The 27,096-nt window shown below is 45.7% G+C and overlaps 1 protein-coding gene across 2 annotated transcripts in view; it reads left to right on the top strand.

Moving 5' to 3' along the window:
• Nucleotides 1-9,153: 9,153 nt before the first annotated feature.
• The window catches only part of SPIN1 (spindlin 1), a 61,286-nt gene continuing 43,343 nt past the window's right edge, over nucleotides 9,154-27,096 (top strand). For both annotated transcript variants that reach the window (XM_066616388.1, XM_066616390.1), the window contains exon 1: nucleotides 9,154-9,443. The gene's annotated coding sequence lies outside the window, so the exon portion shown is untranslated. The remainder of the gene's footprint in view (nucleotides 9,444-27,096) is intronic.

Genomic DNA, 27,096 nt, shown 5'->3' with positions numbered 1-27,096 from the left:
ATAAATCAATGGAGCTTGATAGACTACTACACACCCATTACAACATTCAGACTGCATCACCCACACGCCTCACTGGAATAGTTATATATCAGGGTGGCCAAACTTCAGTAATGTAAGAACCACAATATATTTCAGACATTTGAGAGCCGAAAGAGAGATGTTTGAGAGTCGCAATATTTAAGAAGTATTTAAGTTCTTAAATATATTTACTCATCCCTGAACATTAAACTTATGTTTTAATCAAGTGGACTATCAGTTTATATCAGATTAATAATTATAAAGCCTGAAAAATTCTTATTTACTTTCTATATTAATTGTGATGCAAAGGACTTCAGGACACCTGTATTGAAATTGCGGAAGATATGGCGAGGAGACAGGAGGTGGTGTTAGCAGTGGCCTCTTTAAGGGTTAAGGCCTGGGCTTTGAGCAGAGGGTGTGCTGCACAGCTGCAGCCACTAGAGGCAGTCAGGCCATTACAGGATATAAGGAGCACCTGATGCAGAGAGAATTTGTGGGTTGTAGTGAGACTGGAGGAGGGAGAGGAGACTTGCTAGCAAAATGGACTGGCTTTTTGGCTAACCTGACCTACTGGCTTGTGGACTTACGGCTCTACCTATTGGACTGACTTTCTGGCACACTGATTCATGGACTGGCAAGTGAACAATGGACTGGCACTCTGAGGGACGGACTGGAGACAAGACTGATTAAAACTTCAGTGATGTGGAAGTATTCCATTTCTGTCAAAATAAGAAGAAATGAAAACACACTTAGCAGCAGCCCAATCTACATCAGGACCATGATGACACAGGGAGGAGGTTAACCAGTTTTAATCAGTCTTGACCACTGCTTGGAGAAGTGGGTGATCAGTTGTCCTGAAGTCTATCAGTGTAGGTACCGGTGTCCTTTCCCCACCCAAAATAATACACCTGAAACAGGTATTTATATCCAGATCAGAGAACCACAGCAGTTTTTTTAAATTAAACTTTAAAAGAACATTTGCTACATACTTTTGGGTTTAAGCCCACAATGATTAGCTTGACATTATGTGTAATTTGGTTCTAAGCAGAACGAGACTGTCACTGAGAGGTGGTTACAAGGTTGCTCAGACAGTGGGTCACTGGAGGTAGCTCAGCTGGTGCTGCCACCATCTGACTCTGTAGCAGTGACAGAGAGAGAGAGATTGCCATCCACCTCTCTCCTCCACTGCCTTTTCCTCAACTCTGGTTGCCTGGAGGGGAGCAAGGAGAGGAGAATGGGAGAAAGATGTTCTCTTTTACACTTCCTTTTCTGCTGCTTCCTTTGCTTTCAAAATGCAATGTGGGAAGAGAAGGAGTGGCTCTTTTAAATTTAAATTAATTCTTTTTTTCCCTGGCCCCTGACACAGTGTCAGAGAGATGATGTGGCCCTCCTGCCAAAAACTTTGGACACCCCTGGGTTAGGTAAAGGGGTGGGGGTGAAGGACAGGAAGTGGGCATTTGGTGTCCAAGCGCAGATAGCTAAATTGCTTGGGCTATTCTTAGTCTTAAGAGTATATAGATTCTGGAATTCTTTAAAATAAGCAGTGCACGTCTAATCCCATGACTACTAAATTTACTCAGGAAATTTAGGGAGTACAAGTTTAACATATTTACAAGATCACCCCAATTTACAGGTGCAGCCTATTTATCCACAGATTTGTCTCAACCCAAATGGGGTGGGGGAAACCAAAAGTCACACACACCTTTGCCGGTGTCTTGCTCCATTTCCAGGCAGCCCAAAACACTGCAAAAAGTCTCTGCCTCACCCAGGCAGGGAAATAGCCCTGGAAGAGGTTCCCCTTGCAAAGGAATGGTAACACTCCTGGAGCCCCTGAAGCGGGGAAGGGGGGGCCAAAAACCTCTGTAGCCAGAACACATGCAGCAAGGTGGAACACTCGCTCTCTCTCACTCTCACAGGGGCAGATGTGGTAGCAACAGAGGGGATTGCTTTAAAAAACCCAGGGAGTGTTTGCCAAATTTCCCCCCCATTGAGATGATGCAGATGATCACCAACACAAGCAACCCCCCCCCCATGGTGCAAGCAAGCCTTCCCACTAAGGAAAGAATGAGATTTAGCCTACAATCCTCTCCACACTTTCCTGGGAGTAAGCCCCACTGATTGGAATGGGGCTTACTTCTGAGTAGAAATGCATAGGGCTGGACTCTTAAAAGATCAGCATCCCAACTGTGAAAGAAGCTGGGCAGCTGGCAACAGGGAGGGCTGAGTATGGAGGGGAGGGGATTGATAACAGCTGCCTTAGTTTCCTTCCATCCAGAAGTGTCAGGCTGCAGCATATTTGTGTAACTCTATGGAATTTAGCACAATGCGGGGTTTTTTTGTTAATCACGCTGAGTCACAGAACAGAACTAACATGAATAAATAGGCTCCACCTGTACATGCATTCTAAAAGGCTGGTGAGTCAGGAATTTTTTTTGCAGAAGTCATGCTGAGACTTTGTTAGCAAAAAATTTCTCATCTATACGCTCAATAAAGCCTTCCACCAATCGGAACCAATATTATGGTAAGCTAACTAGCCTGTAATTTCCAGGCTCCCTCCCAAGATCTCTTTTAAAAATCAGTATTACGTTGGCTACTTTCCCATTTCTCAGTGAGGAGCCCAGTTTTAGTGACAAGCTGCAGGTTTCTGGGAAAACAACCATCTTACTTGTAACTTCCTTAAGTACGCTCAGGTGTGTGCCATCTGGACCCTGTGACTTGTTAATTTTAATTTGTCAAGAAACTCTAGAATTTCATCCCTTGTCACTTCTGTATCTCAGTTTTTCTTCCCCTGGAAAGAAATGTCTTATGAATGATGGGAAAATGTGACATCCCACAGAGCAACTTATAACAATTGCATGCTTATGGTCTGAAATGAATATAATCTGTGTAAGTGTCTGGGGTGGCACTTGATGATAGGGCAGGATGGAGCATCACTTCTGGAGAGCATCAAGAAAATCCTAGGGGCTCTCTTTCCCACCTTCCCTCTGATTTAGTCTCTGTAAGAGGGGAGAAGTCACCCCAGATCATATTTTTCCTATCAGCAGTCTCACTGGATCCAACTCTCCGTGAGAGCAGGAGACTGGTGATCTCTGCATCTTTGTCACTGTCCTCATTGATGCTCTCCCCTGGTCTTTTGAAAGGAGTTATATAAACCACACATGTCTTTTGGATCTCTTCCCAACCCTCTTGCAAGATGAAGAGATTGGTGGCCTTTGTTGCCATGGTGATGGTGCCACCCATCCCACAGCTCCTTGGGGAGGTGGAAGTATCAATCAACCCTACCCCCAGCACCTTTACTGTTCTCCTAACCCCACAGAGACCATGGGGGTAAGATCCCCACAGTATGAAATGGCTTTGGGACTGTCATGTGGAATGAAGTGTGCCACTAAAGAAAGAAATGACAAAAATATGGGATAATCTAAAAACCTTTTGCAAAATGAATGCCTTTGCTTCTCCCCATTTTATTGTTTTGCATTATAAATATGTTCTATGTTGTTGTAATAATGGGTGTCTCCTCCACCTCATCAGCCCATGGGAGGAATTTTGGCTCTGTCAGGGAGAGTGTTGAGTGCTGGGAGATGGCAGGCTGACCAAGAGAATTAGAGCCCAGTGGTTAGTACGCTCACACCCCTTCCTGCATCCAGCTTTATCTCTGTTGGATCAGCAAGGGAACAGCAAATAACCTTGGTACCATCTCAGGCTATAGAGACCAGGAAGAGGGGAAAAATGGGGGGGGGGGCACCCTCCTAGGAGACCACTGAATCTTGCTGGTTCTTATTAAAAATTAAACAAATATTAGTGTCTGTAGGGTGAAGAGACATGATAATCCACTGAATCAGCTTTGAACATGGAGCAGGCAGACAAAGGTACAAAATGCAACTGGTTCATTAGACAAACAAAAAGGGAATTAAACAATATGGGGAAAGAAAGGGGAAACAATGTGGGCAAAGTGAAAGTGTCTGAATTTTCACTATCTTTTATTTAGGTCCACCAGGGACTAGTTACTACAGCCCCAAACCAGGGTGGCTCTGCTAGGTTCTTTCACCTTTGAGCTAATCCCTCTCTGTGTTCTGTCTCTAGGGTTCTGGCCTAAGTACAGGCTCTACATCTCTGCTGGGGTAAAGTCTGGTGCAGATCATGAAGGCTCCAGCCTGCAAGAGTAGGACATGGTCCTTACCTGTAGAATCTGCCCACTGAAGGGGTGGGTGTGAGTTCTGCACCTCCCTGCATCTCTGACTAACCCATAAAGCTCTTGGGCAGCAAGGTTCTCACCCTCATGTGCCTCTTAGCCTGACACTTCTCCTTCCTGGCCTCCCTCCCCCCCAAAGGCCACTTGCTTCAATTTCTCTCTCCTTGCTTTCATTGGCCTCCTTTCCTCCCTTTTTTCCTTCTGCCCAGTTAGCTCCCTGTGTCCTCCTCTCTTTCTTCCCCCACACTACCTTTTCCCCCTGAATTTCCTTTATGGGCTAGTCCCAGAAGCCCATTTCCTTATCAGCCCAATCATGGGCAATGGATGCTATTCTGACCCCCTAGCCCCTTCCCTGCTGTCCAGCCACCTGGTACTCAGGACGGAGAAATCCAGGTTGTCATAGTATAACACTTACAGCACCTAGAAGTAAGTCCCATTGAACTCAATGGGGCTTACTGCCGAGCACACATGCACACTATTGTACTGTACAATAAAGGCAAAACACTGGAGAAAGCTTCTCAGGAAATGGTGAGCTAAAAACCATTTCTAGGGAAACAGAAAACTAGAAGTTACTACTGGATTGGCCCAGATTTGGAAAGAGGGCTAAACTTTTCCATATACAAACTGTAGCAGAGACAAAGGTGACCTTAGAAGCTGGGAAGAAAAGAAAAGGAGCATCAGATGATGAATCCAATGCTGCCTGATGAGATGTTCCAGGTGACTGGACTCAATGTTGGATGAACTTTGCCTCTATTTGAATCTTGGCCGGTAGAGAAACCAGCCTAGTAAGGGCCAGCTGGATGCAGTTATCCCTATTCATTTTCTGTCCCCTTATGCTCTCTTGGATGGGTTTTGTTGTTGTTGTTCAAACTGTGTTTTTTCTATTGGTATATTGTCCAGTAAAAGTTTTATTCTTGTTGCTTACTTACCTTGGCTTCTGAGTAATTTTTGTATGCTGAGATCCTACCCTGCCCCTCGCAGACAATTCCACATTACCAGTAAGGTGTCCAGATGCTAAACCAAATGTCAGTGGAATCCTATGAATGTCTATGTAGAATAAGTCCCATTGTGTTCAATAGAAGTTATTCCTAGGAAAGTATCTATAGGACTGCATTCCAAGTTTTCAGAGGTAAAAATCAGAGTAGTGGAGGCAACTTTATAAAAAGACAAATCTGTACTTTGTGGCAGAAGAAAGGCCCAGAGGAGGGAAGCCAGTGGGTTAAGCCCACCTTCCCATGCTGCTGGCTATTGCAGTACTGTGTCACCTTCAGAATGAGTTCTGCACCATGGATTACTCAGTGGACACACACACACCCCTATTCTGCCAGGCTTGTAAGCTTCCTGGAGCACTAGCTGACTACTCCCTGTTGAAAACAGGACACTGAACTAGATGGATCTGATACAGAAGGGCTCTTCTTATATTGTTATGGTAGTCTTAAGGAAAATCAGAATCTATATAGTATTCGAAAACTTTAATATTACTGTTTCAGTCGGCCTGCATCTTATGTTTGGTTTTGAAGTCAGCACCTAAAACTAAAATCAGGTATATCCAAAATTACCCATCTCAAACTCACCTTGGGGCACATAGTGAGTGGAATGGCAGGCAGAACTACCCACATTATTTATACTGTTTTTCTCCGTCTTTCTGGTTTTGCTTGCAGAGTACGTGTACTTGAATCCCCGCAGGTAAAGTGTGTATAAGATGCAGGTGACTGTATTTCCTTTCCAATGTGCTTCTGCATTGTACATGTTTCTCTTCATAAATACCTTCCTGTTTAAATGCAAATTTGAAATATAAAATTAGATCTGAAGTGGTGAGGAGTTCATTTCATCTGTGACTTGAACAACTCCACTACACTCATTCATGAGAAAACCAGGAGAAAACCATGAAAAATGGTCCTTGCAACCAGGGCCTCTGAAACGAATTTTATCAGGGGGTACAAAGTTTCTTTTGGGCCCTTTTGCAAAGGGGGAGGGATGAAACAGAGTGGGGGAGGGTGGTCATGGGTGAGCAGAATGGGAAGGAGGGGCAAAGCAAGGTGAGGGGAGGGTAGACACAGCTAGAAAAGTCTTTGGAGCCCAGGTCTACACACCCATGTGGCATCACTAGTGTCCCCAGCATCCCGTATGAGTAACAAATCTGATAGGAAAATGTCAGATGGCTGGAAATTTCTGGGCCCCCTCCAGTGGCTCCTGAGCCCCCCTTTTGACCCTGGACCTGGGTACAAATTACCCCCTTTACCCCCTCTCCTAGTCCTTGCTTGCAACAAATGCTGGTGCCACCTCTGTCCTCCTGTCTGAGTGATTTTAGCTCAGGAGCCAACAACACATCATAACATCAAGGGCTTGTTCAGTTATGCATTTTCCAATGTGATAGGGCTGCAGCTCCATGGTGCATCATATGCCTCATGAGCACACAGACCCAGGTTCAATTCTTGGCATCCCCAAGTGGGGCTGGGAAGGATCTGTGTCTGGAACCCTGGAGAGCTACTGACACACAGTCCAATCCTATGCATGTCTACTCAGAAGTAAGTTCCATTAGAGTCAATGGGGCTTACTCCCAAGAAAGTGTGGATAGGATTGAGCTGTCAGTGTATAGATCACATTAAGCTACATGGACCATTGGCCACATGTTCATGTACTAGCAGTGTCCCTCTGTCATTTAAGTAAGCCAAATTACATTGTCTCTATGCCAGGTAACAAATGAACACAATTCAGACAATACAAATGGTACTGCTCTGAAGTCAGTTGGGAGTATTGCCATCTCCCTCAACATTTTGTAACAGACTTGAAAGTTTCTGTATATATCTCACACAGTTTTATCTTTTGGCTTCATGTGTTTATTTGTTGTGTTCCAATTGGTAGGTAGGGACACCCCCCTGAGGCACCTAGAGGTATTCTGCATCAACTCCTCTAGTTGATGGAGGGATCTTTCAGTGGCTCTTCTCCTGCTGCTGACTATGGTGGGGCTGTACTTGATCCCCTGGGGGCTGGGGATAAGAATAGGCCCCCAGTTTGGCTGTACTTGTCGTAAGAGGAGACTAAACAGCCACCAGGTAGATGGGACTCCTCAGCCTGGGAAGGCAGCTCATCTGAGAGAAGGAAAAGTCTGATCCCAAACCTCCACTGCCTTGTGGCTACATCCAGTTATGGAAAAGGCTTCAGGAGTCAACCTCGAGGCAAAATCCGGAGCCGGAGTCCCTGAGGCAGTTCATGGCTGAACACAGTCACGTTCTGGCAACTCCTGCGACGCCGCTGGAACCAACTATATTGGCCTCTGCCTTTCCATTGGACCATTTCAGCAACGTGGAGAGGAGGGATTTGCTGCATGGGTAACAGCCTATCCTCCATACCTTCTTTACCCAGGCTTCATGCACTGGAGAAGACACTCTGTTCCAGAACCACCATTCAGAGAGTGACACCATAGTCTTCCAAGACTGAAGGATGCCAACAACTTGATCTCACCTGCCCAGTGAGTTCCCCTGCTGGTTTGTCTACTTCCTTTGCCTAACCTTTCCTCCTCTTTCCCAGCATTGTTTCTCTTTTGTTCTCTTCTCCATCTCCCTCTCTTCCCTTTCCTCCAGTCTGCCCCCCCTTCTTATCTCTGCCTGCCTCTCCCACACCTGCATCTCTCCCACCTACTCCTTTTTTCCACTCCCCCATCTCACCACCAGGCCTCTTTTTGGCCCACATACTAGATTCCCAGCTCCTTGTTAGGGAGAGAAGCAGCAGCTGGTGCTCTGCTGGCTCCTCCCATCCCACCCATCTTCCAAAACTGGTTGACTCTCAGAAGTGATGTCACTGCCACATGCCACAGCAGTTGGATTAGGGCTATGTTGCATCACTACAGCATGGGTGACCTGCACAGGAGCTGTGCTGCACCATCACTATTGCCTCTTTAAAGGCTGACCTGTGTTCTTCCCCTCCTCAGTGAGGAGAAAACTGGAAGTGATGTTTTTAGGCCTTCCGGATGCCTCAGAAGACCTTCTGGGGATCCAGAAAGCTGTGGGCTGCCTTTCCAGCCCTCAGAAGACCTCCAGATGCACCAGATGGGGGGTGGCATCTTGTAGTCCTGGCCCAGGGCAGCACAGGGGCCTGGATTGCAATTGCTCCTCACAGAGAAACACCAAGTGACCATGAGGAAGAGGAGGAGAAGGAAAACCAACAAAGCATGAATCACTGGGGCCACTTACTATCACTGAGCTTTTTTAAAACTCTGAGCACTGTGTATTTGATCACATGTGAGTCACCTTGAGGGCTTTTTAGGAGATGGAAAAGTAGCATGCAAATGCCCAAATAAATAAATGAAATGCCCAAGGATCATATATGTGGATGTGCATTCATTGCACACCTATTTCATATACAGATGTAATGCTATTTTCTATTCCACAAGCTTGCTTGCCATGTTGCAAATGCATCAGATGTAAAGTGATCCTTTAGATTTATTGTGCAGGTTTAATTAGTGATGAGCACGAATCTTCTAACACAAGAGACAAGAAGCAAATGTGAACTTGGCTTTATTTCTGATTAAATGACTTTATTTCTGATTAAATTTCTGAATAACTGCCCAATCCTATGCATCTCTACTCAGAAGTAAGCCCCATTAGAGTCAAGGGGGCTTACTCCCAGGAAAGTGTGGATGGGACTGCAGCCTCAGAGCCCAGTCCTAGGTATGTCTAGTCAGAAGTAAGCCCCATTAGAGTCTAGGGGGCTCACTCCCAGGAAAGTGTGCCTAGGACGGGGCTGCGATCCTGAGCAGACAAGGGCCAAACGAGCCTGCCCCTCAGGACTGAGCGAAGCCCCTTCCCTCACATCCAGCACAGCCGGCGCATGCGCAGTGTGGGCGGGGCGGGCGCGGAGCCTCCGCCGCTTCTCCTGTCGCAGTTGAGCCGGCCGAGTGCGCCTGCGCGCCGCAGCATGGAGGAGGGCGGGGCCGCGTGCTCGGAGCGGCTCACTATCTGGCAGGAAGGCCTCTGTGCTGGCGGAGGCGCTGGCCGGGGTTGAGGCTCCCAATGTGGCAGGGGAGAGGAGGCTGAGCAGCGGCGGAGCGACGGCGGAGGAGGGGGCCGCGCGAGACAAGGGGAGCCGCCGCAGCCGCCGAGGAGTCGAGCGGCCTGACGGGCCCGCGGGGGTGGCGAGCCCGCAGCACTGGCACCCCCGCCGGCGCCACCCCCCGCCGGGCACCCCGCGCCCGCCCGGCTGGAGGCGGAGGCGGCGGAGGAGGCCGCGGCAGCAGGTGAGCGCGGGCGGGAGGGGGAGCCGCCGCGGGCCCTGTCCGGCCGCCCCGTCAGTACCGGCCATGACCGGAGGGAGTCGCTGTGGGGTAGCCGCCGCGCCTGCCTCCCTCCCTCCCCTGGGGCCGCGCTATTTATTATTCATTCGCCAGGCCCGCTCCTCCCCGCCCCCCCGGAAGCGCGGCCAGGAGGAGCGAGGCCAGAGGGGAGCCGGCGGGCGCCAGCTCTGCCCCCCCCTCGTCCAGCCCCCGCCTCACGGTCTGGTCCTCCCAGCCATTGTGTCGGGCTGGGGCCTCTGCGGGGGCGCCCGTAGCCCTCCCCACGGAGGCCTCCCTTCCACCTCTGGGGAGCGTGGCGGCCAGAAGGAGGGCTGTGTGTGTTGTGTAGGAAGGGGCACTATGTGTGTGTGTGCGTGTGCTGGTTGTGTCGGAAGAGACACTGTGTACTGTGTAGGAAGGAACTCTGTGTGCGTTGGATGCATAGGAAGGGGCTGTGAATGTTGTGTAGGAAGGGACACTATGTGTGTGTGCTGGTTGTGTAGGAAGGGACACTGAGTATGTACTGTGTGGGAAGGGGCTGTGTGTGTGTGCTGGTTGCATAGGAAGGGGCTGTGTGTGTTATGTAGGAAGGGACACTGTGTGTGTGTGTGTGTGTGTGCGCGCGCGCTGTGTAGGGAGGGACTATGCTTTTGCTCAAGTGTTGTGCTTGAGAATGTGCCTCGCCCCCTTTACTTGGGGGGCTAAATGGTGCAAGCAAGAGAAACACCACAGTACCTCAACAGTACAGCAGCTGCGCATCTCTCTCTCTCTCTCTCTCTCTCTCTCAGGCTTTGCTGGGTTCCTTTGTCTGCTGTGGCTGCCTGTCTCTCTCCTCCCTTGTCTTTTTTCTTCCTGTGCTTTCCTCCCGTCCTCCTTGTTGGCTCTCCCTTCCCCCTCCTCTCTTTTTTCCTGTTCCCCCTTGCCTCTCTCCCTCCTTTTTCTTCCTTCGCAGACTCAGAGAGCTGCTGCAGCTGCAGGTTTGTAAATACTGGACCCACACAAGGCAACATGCACACACAAGCAAAACATGGCTGACACTCTTTCCTCCATCAAGCTCTTTTTTTTGTCCCTGACTTAGTCTTTTATCCCCTTTGCCTTTCTTCCTCTTAATTTTCCTTGTCCCTCCACCTCAAAGGCAGGAAAAGCTATTCGCCCTCTCTAATGTATATATGTGTGTGTGCGCACATATGTCTGTGCAAAAGAATATCAAGAGTCTGGAGCTTTCTTCTTTTGATTTGTTGTGCACATTATGATGCACTAAAAGTCCAAAAATTCTAGAAGCTTAGTGAGGCCTTGTGGGGGGGAGGGGAAGGGGTGGTGAGTGGGGCGACCTCTGCTGAGAAGCTTGACTGGAATGTGCGTTTCTGTCTTTCTAAGCATGGGGGAAGGGAGGCTGATGCACCAAAACGTTATGGGGGCTTGGGGCCGTTTCTTTGATTCTGGGATAATCATTGCCTGGAATTGGGCTGCGTTGGTTCTGGAAAGGGTGTCAAAACTATTTGTTTTTATTTCTGATCCACCCTTCCCAGTGCTGTGCTTCGCAGTGCTATCTTAAATAGCTGTTATGTGTTATGGGAAACAAGGCTCAAGAAAATGTTTAGTATGTCTGTTGTGTGATGGTTGTTCAGATTCATAAAATACCTTGTCCTCTTAATAACCCTATCAGAATTGAAATGCTTGCATAAATGAAGGGTGGTGATTCAGTGAGTGTCCATTTCTCACTTTGCTGTCTCATGTTGGTTAGTGAGAACATATTTCCAACTGTATCTTGTAACTCCTAGGCATTCACCCCTAGGTTTTTGGACAACTACCAGCACCCCCTTCAGGCTTTTACAAAAACTTCCTGAAAGTGTTTTGAGTTCCAAACATGCAAATCCTTTGCTATCAGGGTGTGTTTTTCCTGTAATTATCTCCAAGGTCATTTTAGAACAGAATGTGCATGTTTTTAAAGGATGACAGTGTGTTAAAAGGTTTCTTCTCTGAATCTCTGCTGCCTCTGGGTGGTTGTGATTGCTAAATAATGGTATTGCTGTTGTACACTTTGATCTCATTTGGATCACATTACCAGTAAATTCAGCCTTAATGGTACTCTCCTTGTATCCCTTTTAAAATATTATCTTTTATATTCTGTGTAGTTTCATGGTTAATGAAGTTAGTAATAGCTTTCAAAAATGCAGAATATCACCTATAGCATAACTTTTGGTGGTGATTGGTAAAATTGCTTTGAAATGTCATTGTTCTACAATTCCACTGTGAATTATGGCATTTTTAGATAAGCATTTGGCACATAAACTTTTGGATTGAACATGTTGAGCAACTGAGTCTTTATTTGTAATCTTATTGTATATTAGTGCAAATTATAATAAAATTGTGTTTTTAAGATACAGTCTGGATAAAGCTTCCTGAAATAGAAGAGTTATAACGTACTAGATAACCTGGTGAGATTAGGAATTGATGTGTTGGCCTCCACCAGGGAGACAGTGCTAAATCTACTGTAGCCTCAGGTGTGGTGTTCCTTTCAGCATTCTTGTTTTAGTGTCCATCCATTATAATCAGCAAATTGTATCTTGTTCATTTTCTTTCCTTAGGGAGTTTAAATTATGAGCTCAAGGAGCAGAGCTCTCTCCACAGAGATACTACAGTTTTTATTACAGCTCTCCTCCTGAGACAGACCCACCTGTGTATTTTCCATGCCATTGACTTAGAAGTATATAATACCTTGGAGTAATAGCTAGTATCTGTTACAATGTTTAGCTTTTGTTTGTTGGGTTTCTTTGCAAACTTCACTGAGGTTAGCCAAAAGTTTGTCCTAGAGCTGGAGGCAAAGACATTGGTTAGAACAACTTTTGGGAAGACTACCTGTGGCTGTCAAAGTGGCTCTTGCATTCATACTGTGCATGTTCATGAGGGAAAGATTTTTGGGATACATTTTGTCGTTTCCCATTAGAACATTAATTTCTGAGAAAGGAATCTGATCTCAAAGGTACAACATCAACAAGGACATCGAATGTTTTGTTTAAACGTTATATTATGAGGAAAAGAAAATTGTCAACACCAAGAGGTAACAAGGAAATTCTGGAGTAGGAGAGAGAAACATATTGGGTGTAATAGATGGACTTTAACCGCTGGAGAAGTGTTTCAAAAAATGTGGGTCAGGAACTGCCAATGGGTCTCAACCTGATGATTGGTGGATTGTGAAACTGACGAGCGGATAGCTCCCAAGGAATATGCATGGAGCCCTATGGAAAGTGAGACTCCTTGTGTATTTACCCATGAGTAGGAAAGTGTGCCTTGGCCCATTTTGAAGGTCAGGCTGAGAGGAACACAATGTCACCAGAATGTTCCCAGTCAGATGAATGCAGGCTCCAAAAAACACTTGAGAAGGAAGTCCCCTCCTCCAAGCTGACAAATGTATTTAGTCCTATGGAAAGTGAAAAACCGAGCCATATTTGCATATTTATTTGTAAGCAAGCAAACATGTCTTGGCTCCTGTTGAAGCAGAATGTAAGGTCACCAGAGTGGTCCCTATTCGATGAACATGGAGTTCAAACACTCCAGAAGGCAGCCCCCACCATAGTAAAAAGGACAAAAACAGAGATTTGAGCTGGTATGGTGAAACTTTTTAAAAGTCTTGTAAAGCTAGGTGGGTCGCAATAGTACATCATTTTAAAAAGTGGGTCCTGGTGCTAAAGCGTTTAAGAACCACTGTTCAGGAGGGGAACCTAAGTTAAGACCTTTAAGGTGTCTCTCCCCCCCCCCCCCCCCAGTATATGGCTACTTTCTGCTACTGTCAGTGTAATGTGATAGAAGAAACTGACTCTTTGCATGGATTGCTTATGTGTAAGCCACTGGGGCAGGTTGGAAATTGAAGCTGAGGGTGCTGGTTCTCTGTTCATCAGTGATATCAAAAGGCACTAGTCTGGAAAGCTGATCATCTGCTTAACTATCTCAGATGTTCCTACTAGTGGTTGAGCTTTTGTAAGAGGTGGGGGTAAGCAGGAGCTTAGGGGCAGGCTGGCCCAGCTCATGTTTGGTTCACCTGTTGATGACTGTAAGAGCGGTGTGCTCCTCTACCATAGAGGTGCTTGTTTCTGGTGAGTAAGATAGGATTACAGCCCAAATCTTACTGAACACAATGCGCTTGCTTCTGAGTAAAATAGCACCTCTAGTCATAGGGAATTGTGCCTGGCTCCTAAACCTCCTTAAATGGGAAAAACAAGTCTTGACTAGTAAAAATGTTAACCTAAGTACTAGGGCTACAACTTGCAGGGTTTTTTAGAGTGCAGATATATTTGAGTCAATCTCAGAGATAGTTGAGAGCATGTTTGGAGCCAAAAATCTAGACGTTTACTATTATCCATGGTTAAGTCAAATTGGAGGTAACTCCATTAGGGCTACATCTCTGGAAATTCCATTCCATACAGACTTATTCCCTCCCTTCAACCTACCGAAGCTGGTGTTGCTGAAAACGTGCTCTGTGCAGCTCAGAAAACACAGGTGGGTGATTGTATAGTAGTACCAAGTAGTACACAAAATTGAGCAAGTTCCATAATTACATGGTGCTATTGCTTTCATGTGGTGAGAAGTAGGAGAAGATGGTCTGGAGAACTAACAAATTGTGAGATCTCCATTGTTATGCAACTTCAGTTTGGCCTAGCTCTATGGCCTTTCCACAGGTCAAGGTTATGTTTTCTTTCTGATAGCGCCAGTGGTATTTTCTCACTCTTCTATCTGAATATGATCTGTAACAATCTAATTATGTGTACACTGGTCCTTGGTATGCAGTGTACTAGAATTCAGGCAAACTGTGCAGAGCTCTCAATTCTTGGTACAACCTGACTGCTGTTGTCTCTGGCAAGCATCTGCCATTTTGAAGGTTTGGAAATAGTGGTGCTTAACAATCATAACTTTATTAAAAGTCATCCTGAGTACGGAAGACAGAGTGAGATGAACAGATTTCCTTAAGCCATTTGTGCTGAACATTGCATATATGCAATGTGGACCAAATGTGTACACCTGTGGGCCTGGCAAAAGTATTAATCTGCTAGAAACTCAATTCATGCAAAAGTTGCAGTATTGTACAAGCTAAGTTCTTACAGCTGATGCAATAATCTACAAGAGTGTACATAACACTTCTAGATCAGCCTACAACAATGTATTGATCTGAATGTAGGTTCAAGACCAGGCTAAGGCAGTGGTTCCCATACTTTTTTGACCAGTGGTTTCCTTGACCTACAGGGCCATTGGCCACAGCTCCCGAGTGCTATACAGGTGGACCCTCTTTATTTGTAAAACTTCAGTTCCTGGAACCTTATGAATACTAAATTTTGCATGAAACAAAAGTCACACAAATTTCAGGGTCTGCTGAACACCAAACGCAATCGGAGCCTTCCTCCAGTGGCATCTGGAGCTGTTCTGAGGCCTGTGGAGGCTCTATGCCTCTGGAGGTCCTAGAAGGGCATTTCTGATTTTTGGGAAGTGCCCTTCTAGGACCTCCAGAGGCCTTTCTGAGGCCTGTGGACGCTGTGCACAGACTCCATGGTCCTCAGAAAGTCCCCGAAAGCCTTGGAGGCCACTTCTCTGGAGGGAACTAGAGCTGTGCTCCAATTACCTCCAAAGGCACTTCTGAGCCTCCACAGGCCACAGAGTAGTATCCAGAGTTCCTAGAAGGGCACTTCCAGTTTTCCAGAAGTGTCCTTCTAGGACCTCAGGTTCAGCCGAGTGTGGCTCAACAGGGGGTTGGGCTCAACAGGGAGCCAAATCCATGGATGGAAAATCCATGGATAAGTAGGCTCAACCTGTATATTATAGGCTGGTGTTTTGTGAGGATTCCATGGCTCCCCAGGGAGCCATGGCTCAGTTTGAGAACCACTGGGCTAAGGGTAGACTGTTTAACATTGTAAACTGACTGTTACATGCCTTAGGCAGGGGATTTCCATGAATATTGTGGTCATTGCCAGTAAAAAGGAGGCGTAGCTCACTGATTTGGATGGCTGCTCTAAACGCAATTTCCCCGGTGTTCTGTCTAATGCAGCGATCTTTTTCATCTCATGGCACACTGACAAGGAATGATAATTGTCAAGGCATACTATGTTGCCAGTGGGGGGCTCACATCTCCCATTGGCCCTACTAATAAATGACCTTCTCCCAAATTCCTATGGCATACCTGTGAACTGCTCGTGCCATGGCACAGTGGTTGAAAATGGCTGGTCTAATGAAATAAGTAAGTCATCCCTATTTCAGTCTAGCCAACTGAAGTATGATCTGATCTTTGAAATTCTAAAAGGGCAGTCTTTTCTTTTTTTTTAAGCCATTTCTGTCTAATGTTTCATATACACAACAGGGGTCAAATATGTACATGTGTGGGCTGGGCAGAAATGGCTTAAAGTGCAGCTTTTGTATTCTTGTCAAATCATCATATACAATTGTCTTAGACCTGTTCTGTTTTTGGTTATTAAATTTACTTTCTAATTTAAGTTACAAATTTTATCTTCATTTGTAACATGTCAGTGTATATAAATCACCATTTTTTGTAAAAGAATAATTGGTTATTCATCATTTTGGTCTTGACTGTACTTACAAAAATTAATAATATTTCTTAGACTATAACTTTGTTCTTGTGATCTACATTTTTTTGCCAGTAACATGATGGGTACCTGGGCTGATGGAATACTTGAACACTTGGGACACATGCTTTAGAAGGGAAAGCCAATTGGATATAAAAACTTTGAAGGGCTGAACAAAGAGATGAACAAAGCGCATCTGAGTGATTGCAACCCAGAAGAGGGTTGCGATCGCTATTTCCACTTTTTACAAGCTGTGAGGAACCCTGCAGAACGCTTTGTGGGGTCCCCCATATCCCTTGGGCCCTGACAGGAGGTAAGATGTGTTAGAGAAAAGCCCCTCTGTTCCCACAGTGATGTGATCCTGGGGATCCCTTCACTGCCTTTTCCCATGCCCCTGCAAGACTTACCTTGGGCGGTTTGCTCCAGAGAGGTTTGAGAACCCCTGATATACTCAGTGGCTTGTTAAAAGTATGGATCTGTAACGTTCCCCAAATGCAGTTGCATACCATGGCAGCATCAAGTCTAATATATTAAAAATAAAATATTGAAACAAATGGGTATGCACTTGAAATTGGCTCACGACCCACCTAGTAGTCTGACCCACAGTTTGAGAAACACTGGCCTAAGGCAGTGGTTTTCAGACTGGGGTGTAGCGGTGCCAAAGCCTGAAGGCCCTGGCCTCTTTCCCCTTAAGAGACCAGGGTCTCCTCTTAAGAGGGCAGGGGGCAGGGAGGAGGCAGTGGCATGACCCCCAGGATCGCATCACTCAGGAGGGCTGCAGGGACTGGGATGCACTCACTAGTCCTTGCAGCAGCTGTCCTGGGGTGCGGGGAGCCCTGTGCGAATGTCTGCAGGGCTGCCCAGCTCATTAGAAGTGAAAATGAAGTGATTGTGCTCCACTTCCGGTTTTGCAGAAATGGAGCGCAATCGCTCCACTTTCACTCCTAACGAACTGGGGAGCCCTGCAGATGTGAGCGCAGGGCTCCCCACACCCCTGACGGGCTGTTGCAGGAGCTGGTGAGTGCATCCCAGTCCCTGTAACCCTCTTGAGTGGTGCAATCCCGGGAATTGTCTTGCTACCTTCCTGCTGCCCCTACAAGGGCTTATAGTGGTGCAAACATTCCTAGAGCAGTGTTTCTCAAACTGTGGGTTGTGCGAGTCAGTTTCAGGGGAGTCCCTGTTTATTTCAGTATTTTATTTTTAATATATTAGACTCGATACTCTCATGGTATGTGACTGCATTTGGGGAAATGTTACAGACCTGTACTTTTAACAAGCTACTTTGTATATTCTTTTAACAATGACAGTACATGGGACTTACTCCTGGGTAAGTGTGGGTAGGATTGCAACCTAGGATTATTAAAAATTTTCCTGCTTGATGATGTCACTTCTGGTCTTGACATCACTTCCAGTGGGTCCTGACAGATTCTCATTCCAAAAAGTGGATCCTGGTGCTAAATGTGTGAGAACCACTGTCATAGAGAGTTTGAAAACCACTGGCCTAAGGGATTTTGTCCCCACTCTTGCACATTTTATACCTTTGTCTCTATTCATGTGCTATCAGTAAGGCAACTCCTGTCACATATACCTGTTCATTAATTTAAATCAGAGGAAAAGGCAGTTTGGTGTGGCCAAAGTTATTGTACTTTTCCATATAATCTTCAAAGTGACGGGAGTCCATTCTCTTAAGGATGCATTATATACCCAAGCGCTAAAATTTTATGAATTCAATCCTCTGTGCTTAAATACTACTTAGCACTTCTGTAGTATTTTTTGAGTATGCCATGTTCTACCCATTTATTACCTTGTTACATTACAACAACTATGGTTAAAGTATTATTTCCATACAGCATTTGGGAAACTTGGGGGGAGACATAGCAGCTTCCCAAGGCCAGGTATTATGTTCATGGGAGGAAAATTTAAGCTAGCAAGTCCCAATTCAGCAAATTCAACCTCTTAGCCACTACATAGGCAGTTTTGCCACTTGTGATGTGTAATTTTTCTTGTGGTTCTAAGGTTTACACCAAATTTGGATATTCAGAATCTAAAATAGAGCTCATAACATTGTTTATAATTACCACAGTTCTACAGGCTTCACTTTTTTATACTTGATGCCAGTTGCGGACCTACCATTAGGTCTGATGGAGCAAAAGCCCCAGGTGCGAGGCACCAGGACCCTGCGGAAGCCTCCTGGAGACTCCTGACGGGGGCAGAAACTGTGCTTCCAGTTTCCCGGAAGCACAGTTTAAACCTCGCAGAAGGGGAACCTTGCAGAGGTTTCTCTGACGCAGGTGGAGGTCGTGTGAGGCTCCGTGAGCCTCAGGTGAGTGAGGGGATTTCTGCATGGGGCGGCGGCGGTCGCCTGTGAGAGGGCGCCATTGTGGACCTTCGGGCACGGGGCTGGGCAGGTCTGCTGCTGCTTGATGCAGGAATTTTTTTAAACCTCTAACTGAACAAAGAGTCATGAACTAAAGTAATGGCTCTTATATTTATGAGGGGATAGCAGCCACCCCTTTTAGCTCAGCATATTATGTCTCCCAGTGGCTGCTGCTTGTGTCTTCCTTATGTTTCTTTATTCTTTTAGCTACGTAAACTACTTTGAAACCATTTCTGTTGAAAAGCAGTATATAAATATTTTTACCATAACTTTGATCTAATGTTTTACCAAATTAAGTTCTATATTCTATTCAACTATTTCAGTTGAAGTACTGGCATCTCCATGTAATGATGGATCAGCAAGTGGAAAAGGGGAGAAGCAAAGAATGCTTACCTTATCAAAAAATGGAACTTGTTGGTTTTCCCAGTTTCTGGAGCTATTTAGTGCCCTTATCCCTGAGCTGTGAACTACATAGATGCCCAAGATATATTTTAGTTTACAATTCCTATTTCTTGATTCTTAGTTTGTATCAGTATACCAACCATAATTGTTTGTCAGCTGTACCATATTGTTTTTTGATGGAATGGAGGAACTACAATATCCCAAAGCTAAACGCTTGTTAAAGTTCCATTGTGTAGGGGAAATATCACCCAAAGAACTTTTGTTTTTTGAGGAGAAAGGATGGCTTGTACAAGTTCTTCCAGAAGGCCAGTCTGCCTATTCAAGGCTTGGTAGTTAACATATTATGATTGTGTGCTTTTAAGTAAAATTGCTGAATTCATGCTTCAGGTTACTGGAACCAATTAAAGGGCTCTAATTAGCAAGATGATCCCTCTTTTTGCTGGTTGTCATATCTTGGGAAGTTCTGGGCACCATTTCAAGGCCAAACACCTGGAGATACGAGGCACAATATAGTTTGACAACTGAATTGGTGCACCTTTCCCATTGTAAATTAAATTATAAGCATTAATTGTAACCATCTATAAACATTAGGCACATAGATTAAGGCAGTGTTTTTCATATTGTGGGTTGAGGCACACTAGGTGGATCGTGTGCCAATTTCAGGTGGGTCGCATAGCACATAGCTCAGCTGCCATTGAAAATACAGAGCTGAAAATACAGGGTACAGAGCTACTGGGCAGGGTAGGCTCTCGGCAGGAGAGAGGCATGGCGCTTTACTGTGAATAGGTGGGGCACTTGTAAGGGCGGAAGGGCTATGTGGCTGGAGAAGCATCCAAATCTGCATTCTGCTTTGACTTCCCAGTAGAATGTTTGAATTCTGAGCTATGCAAAATAACAGCACAAGTGTGCTGAGTAATGAGACCTTTGGCTGATCATGGCTTAGGTTTGAAGTCTGAATTGATTGTCACTTCTGTCCATGACATCGCTACCAAGTTAATGAGTTCCCTTCCAGTAGGTCCCAACAAATTGTCATTCTAAAAAGTGGGTCCTGGTGTTATGAAGCTTGAGAACCACTGGCATTTAAAATTGTCTGAGATTATCAAGGAGCTTCTCAGTGTAAGCTGTTGCCAACACTGTTTATTCACATGAATGTGTGTCTTCCTACAGCTATCATACACACATGTACAGTAACTCAAATTGAACTAAATTGGGAGAACTAATATTGTGAGAGGTCAAATTCAGCAATGTCTGATAGTTTAGGTTCATTGATATGGATGAGTGGTTTAAAATTACACTACCAGTAATCACAAGACTGAATTTGTCAAAAGAAGATATAAGTTTATTGAAAAAATATAAATAAGTAAACATGACTTTTACTTGTTCAGAAACTTTGCTTAAGAGATCATTTACATAGCTCTAAATGGTTGCAAGTTGAAGAAATAGAAATAATAAACATTATCCAAATGTTAATGTAATGCATTAGTTGGAGAAGGTGACTGAACAAGGCTTGGCTAATCTGGGTTTCCTCCCCTGTCAGCCAGCAGAAGAAGGTGATTTAGTGAGAAGCTTTGAAGTAGGCAATGGAGGATGGGGGGGGGGGGAGAGAAGAGAGAGTGAACTGAAGGACAGATTACCACTCCTATTCTGCTGGGCAGGGTTTTAAGTATGAAGTCCTGTCTGAGCATGATCCCAGGTTTCAGGGAAGAAAACAGAGCAAAATGGTACTCCTTGATAAATTGCAAGATTAAAAAAACAAACCCTCAGCAGCACAGATGCATTCCAGGGGATGGAGAAGTTCACACTGAGCATTTTTGTCACATCTCCAGGAGATGGAGGAGACATCTGTAAGGAGAAAAAAACCTCAGAGAAGCATGGTCACTCACAGAGTTTAAGAGACACAGGATTCTGCTTCCAGAGCAAAATAGTTATAAGACTGCACAAAGGGGACAAAGGAGTTTTGAGCTTATGAAGCATAAGCATCGTTGCACCATTGAGTGTCCTAACCAATGATATCTTGGTGTGGTACGGAAATTGCTCTGCAGGGAACAAAAAAGCTCTGCAGAGAATTATTAAGATCGCGCAGCACATCAACCTTCATCTACCAGCTTTGGAGGACATCTATACATCTCGCTGTCTGCAGAAGTCACATAGTATTCTGAGAAACCCCTTCCATCCAGCTCGTAAGTTCTTTGAAGTGTTGCCTTCAGGTAGAACTATTAGAGCAGCACCACACGATTCCTGAACAGTTTTTATCCCACAGCCATAATTACATTGAATAAGGCGATATAGTTACCATGCTCCTGGGCATTATGATCTGTTATACTGCTTTTATATTATGATGCATGTTGTATAGAACGTGTGGGTGAGTGTGTAGAGTGTGGTTGTTGGAATTGTAGTACATATTTATGCTTGTATCTCGAAGGTGCATAAATTTCGTTGTGCTGTAGCACAATGACAGTAAAGTTACTACTACTACTACTACTACTACTACTACTACTACTACTACTACTACTACTACTACTACATCTACATAAGTTCTCTGTCCTTCCAGGAGCACACAAAAGCTTAATTGCTCCCCAGTTGAAGAAGATCCTGAGTGACAAAAGGAATGGCAGAGTGTTGACCCAGGTTCAAGTTGTTGATGGAAGAGATTTCTTGGCATAGGAATCTGAAAAGATTGTCCAGGTGGCCTGGCCCTGGATGATTGAAACTTAATTGAAAATAAAGTAGGATTTGTTTGCTTGTGGTAAGCATTTATAAAGATGGAGCACCTAAGTTTGCAAGACCTTAGAGTAGCAGACTCCAAACTATGGCCTGCAGGCCGGATCCAGTGTTAAGAAGCCTTCCCTGCACGGTGCTTATCTTTCTGTGCCACAACCTTTTATCTTTGCATCTGATCTTCTCACAAACTTGTGCCTGACAGCCTTGTCCGCCCAGAAATTGGGGCATAAAGCCTGCTGGGGTGATGGGCAGCAAAAGCGACTGCCCGGTGCGAGTTTGTGAAGAAATTGGATGGAAAGATAAGAGGCTGTGGCACAGAATGCTAAGTGCCGCACTGTGTGGGGAAGGCTTTTTCTTAACTCAATGGTCTGGTGGTTTGGAGGCCATTGCCTTAGAATAAGGTGCATCCAGATGCCTCCTCTTAATGATGAGCCGCCTTGAGTGTCCTCATGGGATAGAAAGGTGGGGTATAAAATTCTTAAATAAATAATGGCCCCTGATTAACATGGAGTTCAGCTTGATCTCACTCTTTGCAGAGCAAAACTTTGCTTAGCTCTGAGAAGTGTAAATCCAGAAATAGAAATGGAGTTAGAGCTGCATATGTGTTGGGAAAGAGGGAGTTCATACAAGAGGAGTCAACAGACCAGTGGATTATATACAGGTGTATCTCACTGTGGCTATCCAGATGCCTCAGAAAGCAAAGAAGACAACATGATATCTGTATCTTGTTGGCACTCCCTTGTGTCTGGCATTCAGAGAAAGTCAACCTCTAAAATCCAGAGGCTGCATGCAGTTATCATTATTTGTAAGCTGTGATGGACTTTTTCTCCATAAATCTGTCCTATTCCTTTTAAAGGTGTCTTAACCAAGCACCATTACAATGTTCTGTGGCAAGGAGTTCCACAGTTTAATTATGGTGTAGGTAAAGAAATTTCCTTTTGTCAGCTCTAAATGTCCCATCAAGCAATTTAAGTGGGTGACTCCGGTTCTGGTATTGTGCAAGAGGAAACCAAATTTCCCTCTATCCATGCAATGCATAATGTATACATTTCAGTCATGCCCCTTTTCAGATGTTGTCTTTCTAGATTGAAGAGCCCCAGAATGCTCTTGCCTTCCTATGTAAGGGAGGTACCCCAACCCACTAATCATTTTGCTTCCTCCCTTCTGCATCTTTTCTGGTTCCACAATATCCCTTTTTGATATGCGGCAATCAGAACTAGTCACAATACTCCAGATGCAGCCTTACCATCAATTTTAGTGACTGTTTTTTAACAGTCCCTCAATCCCTTTTATAACTATTCCAAGCATGGAATTGTCTGCTTTCACAACCACAGAACACTGATTTTATGCCTCTGTGAGATACAGGAAGCTGGACTACATGGGCCTATGCCATGATCCATAGGGGCTCTTATGTTATGTTTTCATTGAGCTGTCCAGCAGCATCCCAAGACCTGTCTCCTGTTTCATTAGACAACTCGGAACCCATCAGTATATATGTGAAATTTTGGTTTCTTGCCCCAAAGTGCATCACGCTGATTGTGGTGGAAGTTGCTTACAAGTTTTGACATTTTCATTCACCAATTGTGTTGTGTGCCTGTTAGATTCACAGGTTAGTTGTGAGTTTGGGCCCTTTGCATGCCAAAACACTAGACCAGGGGTGTCAAACTCGTTTGATACAGAGGGCCGAAGTTAGCATTAAGGGTGCCTGCTGAGGGCTGGAAGTGACATCATTAAGCAGAAAGTGACATCATTAAGCAGTTGATGGCCAGACATCAGCACTTTGCTTTTATATAGAAGTTCATTAACTGCAAATGACAGAAGAGAAAATAGCAAATCTTGATCATATTTCAAGATATGAGAGAGCCCAATTTTTGTGGAGGCTGCCCTTTTAGCAGTAACACCTCAGCACTACTCAGCAGCCGAGAGCCTGAGGGCCAGATAAAAAACTTCCAGGGGTGCATCCGGCCCCCGGGCCTTATGTTCGACACCCCTGCACTAGACAATGGAGAGTTGAGTCTCTTTATTGCATAATAGAGGATGCTTGGGGTCAAAAATCCAACTCAAGCATCACAATAAGCTTCAAAATTACAGCTTTTATACACTTCGGCTATCTACATCATACATTCCTCTGTCGGTAATATACATCCTTAAATATCTTATGTGCATAATTGTTTTATCTGGGGATGATACACTACTTTTAGGTTATTCTCAACTATGCTTATGCTAAAAGACTTTGCCCTACAGAGGATTTTATTCTGGAAAATATACATTGTCCATAACGTAAACCAGGGCTTGTCAAACTACAGCCTGCGGGCCAGATCCAGTGTTTGGCAAAACCCTCCCCTCTATGAGCAGTGCTTACCATTCCATCGCACCGCCACTTCATTTTTCACCTAATCTGGGCATGGTGCACTCTGGGCAGTCTCATCTGCCTGTAAATGGAGGTGCAAAGGTTGCTGGGATGAGGGGCAATAGATACAACTGCCCAGAACAGCGATTTTCAACCTTTTTCATCTCATGGCACACTGACATGGTGCTAATATTGTCAAAGCCTGCCATCAGTTTTTTGGCAATTGACATCAGGCTGCTGGCCGGGGGCTTATATCCTCCAATGCCCCAATTAATAAAGGGCCCTCCTCAAAACTCCCGCAGCACACCTGTGTACCATTTGCACCAATGTGCCACAGCATACTGGTTGAAAATTACTAGCCCAGAGCATCCCGATGCCCAGAACAGGTGGAAAATGAAGCAACAGCACAGCGGAATAGTAAGAACTGTTTGGGCCAGGGAGGGCTTTTTCATTGTGCAGCAGTGTCCAGTTTGGAGACTGCTGTCCTAAACAGTCCTTGGCCTTATATCTTTCATGTGTTAATGCTTGAGTTCAGAAAGGCCACACGCTGCATTCCTTATTATCCTTAACGTACTTCATTCCTAAGCATATCTCTGGACTGTCAGGGTCTTTCATATCTCTAACCTTGTTCAGGCACATCTTGCAGTCTTGCATTCTAAGCAGTTATTTGGCAATATCTGAAAAGGTCATGATGACTGCCTAAGTGTCTTTAGCAGAGAGAGAAGTTTTACTTTTTCAGTAACTACATTCTTGCTCTTCTAGGGACCTTGTACTATTAGAGACCCCAGAACTATGGGGCTTCATCAATCATAATGATCTGTTGTATGAGCCAGTGTCCCTGTTTATTTATTCGATTTGTATTCTGCCTTTCTACCTGAAGGGCACCCAAGGCGGCTAACAATCACGTTAAAATACAAGGCAATAGATAAACATTAAAAATACAAAACACTTAAAAACAATTAAAGCAAGATAAAATACATAGCAGCAGACTGAAAGCACGCAGTAAAAGATATAATTATAAATTTATAAAAACAGCCCTTATAGTGCCTTGAAGGCTTTCCTGAATAAAAAAGTCTTCAGGCCCCACCGGAATGCTAATAAAGAGGAAGCTGCTCTCAGTTCAAAGGGGGGGGGGAATTCCATAGTGCAGGTGCCACCACCGAAAAGGCCCTGTTTCTGGCCGCCATTCCCTTCACCACTCTCAATGACGGCACAACCAACAGGGACCCTTCTGATGACCTTAAGAGAACAGACCGGATTATACGGAAGAAGGTGGTCTCTCAAATACGCTGGTCTCAAGCCGTTTAGGGCTTATAAGGTCATAACCAGCACCTTGAATTCAGCCTGGAAATGAATGGGCAGCCAATGCAGCCGCCGGAGTAGCTGCATGACTGAATCAAATCACCGACCCCCAGCAACTACCTGAGCCGCCGCATTCTGTACTAGTTGTAGCTTCCGGACCGTCTTCAGGGGCAGTCCCACATAGAGCACGTTACAATAATCTAATCTTGATGATGTCACTATGGCATGGACCACTGTGGCCAGATCTGCCGAGACAGGTATGGCTGCAGCTGGCGCACCAGCCGAAGCTGGGCAAAGGCACCCCTGGCCGCAGCTGACACCTGGACATCCAGGAGGAGCTGCGAGTTTAGGAGAACTCCAAGCTGCGAATCTGCTGTTTCAGAGGGAGTGCAACCCCATTCAGAGCAGGGCAATAGTCCAGCACCCGCATCGTGGATTTCTGTACCAGGAGGACCTCTGTCTTGTCCGGATTTAATCTCAGCTTGTTCGCCCTCATCCAGATCCCAACTGCCTCCAGGCATACTGATGGCACCCAACTCCAAATCCCCGGATGACCTCTCCCAGAGGTTTCATGTAGATGTTAAACAACATGGGGGGCAATATAGAACTCTGTGGCACCCCGCACCTCAGGGGCCAGGGTGCCGGAGTCCCCCAATGCCATCATCTGGGACATGTTGTCCAAGAAGGACCGGAACCACTGCAAAACAGTGCCCCCGATCCCCACCTCGGCAAACCGTCCCAAAAGGACACCATGTTCAATGGTGTCAAAAGCTGCTGAGAGGGCGTAAAGGACTAGGAAGGATGCACTCCCTCCGTCCAGCCCTCGACGTAGGTCATCCACCAAGGCGACCAAGGTCGTCTCCGTCCCGAAGCCAGGCCTGAAGCCAGATGGAAAGGGATCCAGATAATCCGCTTCATCCAGGATCCTCTGGAGCTGAGATTCCACCACCAGCCCGATCACTTTGACCAGAAATGGGAGGTTCAAGACTGGCCGATAATTATCCAATATAGAGGGGTCCAGAGAGGGCTTTTTCAGGAGGGGGTGAACCACTGTCTGCTTTAATGCCAGAGGCACCACCCCCTCTCTCAAAGATGAATTTACTACCCTCTCTGTCCACTCGACCAGTTCTTCCTGGGCAGATCTAACCAGCTATGCTGGGCACAGATCCAGCGGGCAGGCATATGGCCTCACACTCCTAAGGATCCTGTCCACATCCTCAGGTTCTACAAGCTGAAAAGAATCCCACAAAACAGGATTGACAGGTGCCACAGGGACATCACTAGACATTGTCAACATGGAGTCCAAGTCGTGGCGAATCTGAGCGATTTTATCTGCAAAGTGCCTGGCAAAGATGTTACAGCGGACCTCCGTGTGGTCCTCCTGATCCACTGATGGGGTCTGATGGAGGAAACCCTGCACCACACGGAACAATTCCGCTGGCTGGCTATGTGCGGATGGGATAGTGGCAGAGAAGGAGCACTTCGCTGCCACTGTCACCACAGAGTAGGCCCTGTAGTAGGCCTTACCCTGTGTCTGGTCGGATCTGTCATGAGTCTTCCTCCACCATTGCTCAAGATGCCTACCCTGCCATTTTATCATTTGAAGCTCCTCGGTAAACCAAGGAGCCACTTTGACTCTGCTGGCTGGGAGGCGCTGCTCAGGAGCAATCTCATCCACAGCCCTGGCCATCTCTGTGTTCCAGAGATCAACCAGAGCCTCAGATGAGTCACTGGCCTTAGCAGCAGGAAAATCCCCCAGAGCCCTCGGGAAACCATTCGGATCCATCAATGTACGGGGGCGAACCGTACAATAAGGTCCTCCGCCTCTGCGGAGACAGGAGGTCGCAACAAGTCTAAACCTTACCAGGATGTGATCTGTCCATGACAACAGAGTGATGT

The sequence above is a fragment of the Tiliqua scincoides genome, chromosome 2 (genome assembly GCF_035046505.1).
Source record: "Tiliqua scincoides isolate rTilSci1 chromosome 2, rTilSci1.hap2, whole genome shotgun sequence".
NCBI classification, from domain to species: domain Eukaryota; kingdom Metazoa; phylum Chordata; class Lepidosauria; order Squamata; family Scincidae; genus Tiliqua; species Tiliqua scincoides.
Note: the sequence above shows the minus strand (reverse complement) of the source record. Positions and strands in the feature narration are given on the sequence as shown.